Source organism: Triticum aestivum, chromosome 6B (genome assembly GCF_018294505.1).
Source record: "Triticum aestivum cultivar Chinese Spring chromosome 6B, IWGSC CS RefSeq v2.1, whole genome shotgun sequence".
In the NCBI taxonomy this organism is placed as follows: domain Eukaryota; kingdom Viridiplantae; phylum Streptophyta; class Magnoliopsida; order Poales; family Poaceae; genus Triticum; species Triticum aestivum.
In genome coordinates this window covers 567516547-567525944 of record NC_057810.1, presented here as the reverse complement: position 1 = coordinate 567525944, position 9398 = coordinate 567516547, and the positions used below count along the sequence as shown (strand labels likewise).

At 48.9% G+C, this 9398-nt stretch overlaps 1 pseudogene; it reads right to left on the bottom strand.

The window, feature by feature from the left end:
* Nucleotides 1–2099: 2099 nt before the first annotated feature.
* LOC123134430 (aspartyl protease family protein At5g10770-like) lies at nucleotides 2100–5247 on the bottom strand (annotated as a pseudogene).
* Nucleotides 5248–9398: the final 4151 nt, after the last annotated feature.

Genomic DNA, 9398 nt, shown 5'->3' with positions numbered 1-9398 from the left:
ATTGTCGGAGAGGTATCTCCGGGCCCTCTCGGTAATGCACATCACTATAAGCCTTGCAAGCAATGTGGCCAATGAGTTGGTTACGGAATGATGCATTACGTAACGAGTAAAGAGACTTGCCAGTAACGAGATTGAATTAGGTATTGGATACCGACGATCGAATCTCGGGCAAGTAACATACCGATGACAAAGGGAACAACGTATGTTGTTATGCGGTTTGACCGATAAAGATCTTTGTAGAATGTGTAGGAGCTAATATGAGCATCCAGGTTCCGCTATTGGTTATTGACCGGAAACAGTTCTAGGTCATGTCTACATAGTTCTCGAACCCGTAGGGTCCGCACGCTTAACGTCACGTTGACAGTTTTATTATGAGTTTATAAGTTTTGATGAACCGAAGGTTGTTCAGAGTCCCGGATATGATCATGGACATGACCAGGAGTTTCGAAATGGTCGAGACATAAAGGTTGATATATTGGAAGCCTATATTTGGATATCGGAATCGTTTCGGGTGAAATCGGGATTTTACCGGAGTACCGGGGGGTTATCGGAATCCCCCCCCCCGGGGGGGGGGGGGGAGGGGTTAATGGGCCTACATGGGCCATGAGGGAGAAGAGGAGGGCCGGCCAGGGCAGGCCGCGCGCCCCATCCCCCCCTAGTCCGAATAGGACAAGGAAGGGGGGCGGCGCCCCCCTTTCCTCTTTTCCCTTCCCCCTTTTCTTCTCCAACAAGGCAAGAGGAGGGAGTCCTACTCCCGGTGGGAGTAGGACTCCTCCAGGCGCACTCCTAGGGGGGCGGCCGCACCTTCCCCCTCCCTCCTTTATATACGGGGGCAGGGGGGCACCCCAAGACACACAAGTTGATCTTCGTGATCGTTCCTTAGTCGTGTGCGGTGCCCCCCTCCACCATATTCCACGTCGGTCATATCGTTGCGGTGTTTAGGCGAAGCCCTGCGTCGGTAGAACATCATCATCGTCACCACGCCGTCGTGCTGACGGAACTCATCCCCGACACCCTGGTGGATCGGAGTCCGGGGATCGTCATCAAGCTGAACGTGTGCTGAACTCGGAGGTGCCGTACGTTCGGTGCTTGGATCGGTTGGATCGTGAAGACGTACGACTACATCAACCGCGTTGTCATAACGCTTTCGCTTTCGGTCTACGAGGGTACGTGGACAACACTCTCCCCTCTCGTTGCTATGCATCACCATGATCTTGCGTGTGCGTAGGAAACTTTTTGAAATTACTATGTTCCCCAACAGTCTACTCCTACCACCATTGGCGACATCGTCCCCGCGCCGATTGGCGCCGCAACCATCGTCGAGTCCTTCTCTGTTGGGCCTTCCGACTCCTCGACATGGCGTACAGCTCGTGCAGGTCCTTCGTCTACTTGGACGCCCGTTGGTTTTTGCAAGCACCTGCGCACTCAAGCATTTTGCATGCCAAAAATTTCAGATTTTTGAATTTTCTGCTATTTTTTTATTTTACTGTTCACGGGTATAGATGAGCCCGGACACCGTTTTGAGTTATTCGCTTGGCTCCAGAGCATATCTACTCCCACCATGGACAGTATAATAAAAAAGTTATTAGAAAAATTCAAAAAATCTGATATTTTCCATGGAAAATGTTTCAGTGCGTGAGATCCATTCCAAATTTTAGATCGTTTGGGCATTCGAGTAGATGTGAACAAAAAACACAAATTTAAGGTATGTGAAACAGTATACTACTCATATACCATTCGGACCGATTTTGTTTTTATTGCTAAGAGCTAGTTAGATGTCCGAACGAGGTGAAATTTAGCATGGACCTCACGCCATGAAACATCTTCCATCCAGACAAAATTCGATTTTGTTTTAGTATTTTTTTGTATTTGCTGTTCACTGCAGATGAGCCCGGGCTATATGCGCAAAACATAGCGTCATGTTGCTGTCGCAAAACGTTGACAAATTTGAGCCACTTAGAGCTTGCTTGGACGCACTCTGATGTGACTCAATTTTGTTTGGATTGGACATATTTTTGTTCCTAGTATAATCTAAGATCCCTGCCAATCGAAAGCATCAATCCAACATTATTCTGCACCCGAAATTCGAACGAGCCCTTCGCCTTCGTGTCCCTTGCATGGCAAACACGCGCGCCTGTCGCCGAAAACGATCAGCACGCGCCTGACCGGAAGCCGAAGACGCCCTGGCCGACGTCGTGCAGCACCTCGAACGTCCGCTGCTGCACGTTGCCGATGAAGCTTTCGTCGCTGGTGGCAGCGAACGCCAGGCAGTGTTCGATCATGATCCCGTCAAAATCGAGGTCCATGACCGCGCGGCCGTCGAACACCAGCTCGACGGTCGGGACAGAGCGGTGAAGTCGTAGCAATTGTCCAGGATGCCGATGGGCGCCGCCCGCGTGTACCGCGTCATGCCGGATCTGAACGCCGACGAGAGCGCCGAGTAGGCCCTCCTTGGTAGCCACGTGATGACAGTGCCCGAGTCCATCACCGAACCGCCGGAGAAAACGGAGGACTGTATTCTGAGCGGCCTTCCCCCCGCGGATATGTCCTTGAGGAGCACGCCGTAGAATGTCGGCGCCTGTGTGTATCTGAGCATCGGCGTCGTCACGAAGCCAGACGTCCCGTTCGGCGCGCCGAACGTGAGAAACCCGGACGTGCTATTTGTCGGCGGGAGGCAGTACGAGAAGGACTTGCCGTACGTTGCCGCCGTCTGCGACACGAGAGACGGCACGTCGCCGCCGAGCCCCATGAGCCCGTCGAATTTTTCCTCGTCCATGTCCTCCTCATGGTAGCTGCAACCGAAGTGGAAGTCTGTGACAGTGTCGGCGTCGCTCAGCGCCAGCGTGTCGGAGCCGTACGTCCCGGTGGTGTTCGAGCCATCGAAGTACTGGACGCTGTACTGGCACCCTGAGCTTGAGCAGTTGTTGCCTTGGGTGCCGAGCTGTGCGCACGCCGCGGAGCTGCAGGAGAACGGGGCGTACGTGGTCGACTTGCTGGGATCGAAGAGCGTCACCCCGTCCGTGGAGTTGCAGCGCACCCACGACACGTCGCTGCCGGTGTCGATCATCATGGTCTGGGTCACCGCCGGGGAGCCGATGCCGACGGTGATGACATACTCCAGCGTGTCCAGGGCCGACCCTAGGGTGGTCGGCACGGTAAGGTCCAACGGCTGGAGCCCGGCGGTTCCAGAAAACTTCTGTTTGATGTACTTGGCTCGGAGTTGGTCATGCTGGAGCAGCTCGAGGATGGTTGGCGCCTTTGCGGATGGTGCCGGCGAGCACGGGCCATGCCGGTGGTTTAGCGGCACCGTAGCTCCACTGGATGACGATGGCGTTACTGCAAAATTAACAAACGGTAAAAACTGCACAGGATCGACGATAGCTAATTGTACTTGTAGCCGGAACTGCATGTTCAGTACAATCATGAATATATAGAACGTTAAATCTCAATCAACTAAGACTTGGTTATGTCTCAGTCGATCCAATATTCATAGATCTTATATTGAGATTCATTCAACAAATTATTTTTAGTTTTTTTTTACATGTTATGTTACCTGACTGAGACTTCGTTAAGTCTCAGCCCACTGAAATCTAGTCTCAATCTCAGTCTCATATCCTAGATAGAATGCAGTACCCGAGCAGACGGCTTCAGCCTTCCATGAGCCGATGGCGGCAAGGCGGAGCTGAAGCAAATGTTACCCGATGCACCACTTTAACAAGGCATAAAATTTTCAAGCAAGGATGTATTGACTAAAGGTGTGTGTCATAGGTTCTAGCATACATTATTGGATATAATAGAAGGCGATTTGTAAAAATAAAAATGTAGCCATCAAATGTTTACTATAATGATAAAACAATGGACACAATTACTTGAAAAGGACTTGCATTTCCAAATTCCAAAATACAGCGTTGGATTACATGGTTCAGTAGAACATAATAAAATGCCCAAATGAAAATACTTAGATGGCTAAAAACTGGAAATTACCTTTAGTAGGTTCTATTCCTCCAAGCCATGAAATACTCAACCACTTAAGTATTGGTGACCTTTTTTCATTTCTTCCTTCTCCACATAAAAATAACATCATCAGTCAAACTATCATCATTGAGGTGATTGCCCGGATCATATTGAACCTCCTCTTCCCAATTTATGTCTTCTGGGACATATTGCTGCTTTTCTTTTGAGAGAAACTTAGGCATGGTATTGTATTTGACAAATACAAATTACAAATGAGACATGAAGACTTCTATAGACAAAAAATATAATCTAATTAAAAGTTATAACCCTAGAAAATGCCCCATGTTTTTGCTATAACATAGTCATTTATTGTATTTGCTACAAATTTATACATGATTGTTGCAGTTTGTAAACAAAATTAGGAAAAGCAAGACAAAGGTGCAACCACAATTGTGGCTTTTGTAATCTATCCTATATGGACGCACATAGAGACAAAGATTCAAGATTGGAATTTGGAAATGATGCGAAAATTACCGAGAGCCGGACCGGCCGATGCCGTGCAGCGTCGCTCGCGTGCGTCGCGTCGTCACCGTGTGAGGACCCAGCCTGTGTGGCGTCCGGCCGCTGCCGATCTCCCGCATGTGTACGGGATGGCGATACGCAGGGGGCGTATGGAGTATGGTACGCGTCCACATAAATCCATCATGGATCGATTAGTCTTGTTATATAATGGGGAAAAAGGTGGATCTATTAGGCTTGCGTACGTCACTACGTGAAGAGGTCTTTTTTTAGAGAAAACTAATGGAGTACGTGAGAGAGATGGATCCGCAAGCGAACCGGCGTGCGTACACGCCCGCACGTGTGTCCTCCTGCGTTGGGCCAGTGCGGCGGCCTGGCTGAAACGGGCTGACCCTGATGCACAGCTCTTGGGCCACCCTGATGCACTGGGCTTTATTACTTAATAGGTACTGCTAGCGATTTTTTTCACCCGTATTCCTGTGCATACGGGTCGGCCCAATGGGCTCCGCCCTGCCGGCAACCTTATAGCCATGTGGATTATTCCACGCACGAGCAACCACAGAATGGTAGGACGAGGCTCCTCTGACGTACTGCAGGGCGCAGTTGGGCCACTGACAGGTGGGCCCAAAAGCAAGTTAGCCCACCTGTCAGTGACCCAACTGCGCCCTGCAGTACGTCAGGGGAGCCGAGCCCAGAATGGTAGCCGCACAGCAGGAGAAGCAACAGCTTCTTAGAGGATCGGTCCTTGCTTCTCTCCCTCTGAGAGCCGGCCATTGTTGGAGCTGGTTAGTTGCATCTCTACAATCCTTGCACACCTTGCTTATATAGAGCTCCGGGACCCAGCCACGCAACTTGGAACGGGCCTCCTAGCTGACTTTGCAGTACACGCACGTATGTGATACATATATTGGCAACTTGGAAACCATACGTACATGCACAGCAATGCATGCGTACGTACGTAGGGAGACAAAAGGATGTGCATGCTTATAGGACGATTACAGCATTGCTACATCACGAATGAGGTACTACTACCTATTTGAACTAAAACCACGACGAGTAAATCGGAATAGAAGGAGTAGGTTTTACGGACGAGCACCACTTGGCAATTTTTGATTGGAAAAATAGGGGAGAGAATGGCCCCCACCACGGTCAAATTCCAATAATGCTCCATCAACAAAACACACTACGAAAAGTTGCGCAAACTTCCTAACTACTCCCTCCGTTCCTAAATATTTGTCTTTCTAAAGATTTCAACAATTGATTACATACGAAGCACAATAAGTGAATCTACGCTCTAAAATATGTCTATATACATCCGTATGTGATAGTCACTTGTTGAAATCTCTAGAAAGACAAATATTTAGAAAAACGGAGGGAGTAAATCTCTCTGCCATCCTAATTTTCATGGGATGGGGGTATACCTGGCCAAACCTCGGGCCGGGCTGGGCTTCGGGCCGGGCCTAGCCAAGCCCGACACAGAAAACTCAGGCCCGGGCCCGGGCCGGCCCGGCCATCGGGCCTGTGTTTCTGGGCCCGAGCCCGGCCCGAGCACGTAAAAGCCCGTCGGGCTTCAGGCCGGCCCGGCCCGACCTTCGGAAAATGGCAAAAATGACGGGCCCGGGCCCGGCCCGGCCCGGCCTTCGGGCTCAAAAACTAGGCCCGAGCCCGGCCCGGGGGCAGCGTCGGGCCGGCCGGATCGGGCTTTTTGGGCCGGGCTTTCCATGGCCAGGACTAGATGGGGGCCTTCACCCCCTAATCCTCCAATCCTAACTGTCCATGTTTCCTTTTACGTTAAACCCGTAGCTAATCTTATTACATAGGTCTAGCATTACCTGTGAAATTTAAGGGGGGAGAGAATTTGTTGGAAGGTTCCTTGGCAGTCCAGTAAAGGTACGTAGCTGTAGGATTATTGAGACGATTATCATGTTCGTCACACTGCTTCCTCCGCGTAAGAAACGCGTAGGTGTTGCTCAATAACCGATGTTTTTTCTTCTACTAGGCTGATCCGTGATGGTATTGACGGGTTGGTTGACATGAGATATTTAGATCTTAGTGGCACAATCGGATGCTGTAAATTAGTAGATCGACGTCCTGGACCAAGTCCCCACACGTACGTTATCCATTTATCTTGTCTTTAACCAAACATAGCACAAAATCAAAGGTATCATATAGAGCGTCAAAGTGGATCGCTGTCTTGCTATATTATGTCCTCGAAATTTTCTAATTTTAGTTTCTAGGAGCGACTATGTGTCTGTCCGGCTTCGAAATAATTATCGGCCTTACTATCGTCAATTTGTCAATAGCCTTAGGCTGGTCCATCTGTTGTCTTTTTAGAAATTTTAATGTGGACTATACACGGAGCAAAATAATGAATCTATACTCTAAAATATGTTTATATACATCCATATCAGTTTATATTGAAATCTCTAAAAAGACTTATATTTAGGAACGGATGGAGTAATATTTTCATAGTGGATAGTGTCATATATGTGATGATATTTTTTTAATTATTAATTTGTAGAGTCTTTTTTTATTAAGAAGCGTAATGTGATTGTAACATATTTGTGTACTTCTTTTTAATTACTTGCCACATCATTTACTACATGTGTTACACTCACTATGCAATTAACATTTTCATCATTTTTTGACTTGCATAAATCTCAACGTATAATGGAATGATACACAGCAGGGGCAATTTTACCGTACCTTCACCTGGTGACAATTCTACTAGACAGGCTTAAGCTTATCCTCCAAAAATGATACTACTACTTAATCAGCTAACTATTTCACTTAAAAACTATATTGAGATGTTCTACATACACCAGTTGGTGTTTTGAGCCTATCTCTTTTTTTTTTTTGCGAACAAGCCATCATATCTATTAAGAAGTCCAGCCAATTACAATCAGCACCCCATAAAGAAGAAAATTTACAACGAGGACCCTAGGGAGCCACACAACCAATCTCGCCATAATGAATCGCTGGTGTGTCGCCGCCGTTGCCGCTTCGCATATTCGCCAGAAATCCTCCATGGTAGATGGGAAGTCAATGAGCTTAGGCCCAAAGGACCAGCACCCCGACGAATCGATCAGATCTGAACGCTTGAAACTCCTGTACACACAGCCGCACCAGCCGACGCCAACCGTCGTAGCAACGTTGCACCACCCGCAGAACCTCCACAGCAAAGCAAGAGCCCACCTCAATGCGACAAAGAAGAAGAAGACAGGGAACAAGAACTCACCAAGCAGGTCGCCGCCTAGGCCACACCAACCATGCTCGGAGCACCAAGACTTACCAGATCGACAAAATCCGAGAACACACAACTCTAGCCACTAGCCAACTCTGCCCAAAGCTTGGTTGGGAAGGGGATCGAGGGCCGGCACACTTATTCCAAAACCGTCATCCCCAACTCAACGACGCCTCCAAGACCACTACCCTACTTTCTATATGCTGGGGCCTCACATCTGGAGTTCCCTCACTCTCTCGCCGCCAGAGCAACAGACGGAAAGGGAGGGAACCACCGGTCTGGCCGCAGCGGATTTTGGGAACAGTGTCGCCTCCTTTTCGCCCTTTCACAACAGAATGAGGAACCGCTTCGTACGTGGGTTGCTTGGTATAGCCTACCCTCCATTGTCATGCTAGATTCGCCACTTCACTGCTAGGAAAATACTTATAAGTAGACATTTAGCAGTAGCGTTGGTTATATACCCCACGCTACTGCTACTTAGCAGTAGCGCCGGCCAAAACCAGCGCTGCAAGCGCACGTTAGCAGTAGCGCGTGTTTTCCAGGCCAGCGCTTCTGTTAGTGGGCCACGCACTCGGCCCCCTGTTGCAGCTTTAGCTATAGCGCTGGGCCTCCTCCCCCACGCTGTTGCTAAGCCCACCTCTGCTTCCTCCCTCCGGCCCCCGCGCGCGCCCCTCTCTCTCACTCACTCTCACACTCACACGCTCACACTCACGCGCCCTCAATCCCCCGCTCAGGCCGTCGCCCCGTGTCCTATGCCGGTCGTCCTCCCCCGCGCGGGCCCTCCTCCCCCGCTGGTCGCCCTCCCCCGCGCCGGCCCTCCTCCCTCGTCGGCCGCCCTCCCCCGCGCCGGCCATCCTCCCCCCCCCCCCCCGCGCCGGCCCTCTTCCAGCAGAGGTACTCCTCCCTCCTTCCTCCTCCTCCTCCCTCCCTCCCTAGTTATAATTATTAGAGAGTAGTTATTTTGAATCCTATATAGTTGAAAAAATGTAGGTTCTTAGAATAATGTAGGTTATGATCGAACCCTAGCTAGGACAGATTAGGTAGTATGAACCGTAGTTAATTTGTATGAACCCTAGGTTTTTAAATTAGGACAAAAATTTATCTAGGTTTTTAAATTAGGACAGGAATTTATCTAGATTTTTAATTAGGTGTAGTTAATAGAATTTAGGTGTTTTAGGTGTATTTAACATAATTCTAGGTGTTTTAGTTGTTTTAGGTGTAGTTAACAAATTCTAGGTATTTATTTAGTTAAAGCAATTGTTGTTATTTTTTTAGTTAAAGCAATTTTTCCTGTTATATGCAAATTTGCAGTGGACATGTCATATTTTGAACATGTCATATTTTTTCGAGTGGCCTATGTTTTACCATATTTTTACGTTATGGCAAATTTCAGGCACTCGATATGTCCTGTTTTTAGCAAAGGTCATGGCCAATTTTGCTAAGTGTTTATTAATTTTGTTTTCATAATTAAGCATTTGTTCTCGACGTCGACGATGCCTGGACCGCATCCTCGTTGTCGACTCGGCGGAGGAGGCTTGCTTGATTATAGGAGCCATGTCCGGGACTGGGCTTCGCCTGGCTGGTACTGGGAGGTGCTACCTTCCGGGGTGCGCAGCTTGGTGAGGAGGCAGCCCGTCATCGACCCGGACCTTATTTGGTGGCGGTCGCGTGGGCCAGTTGT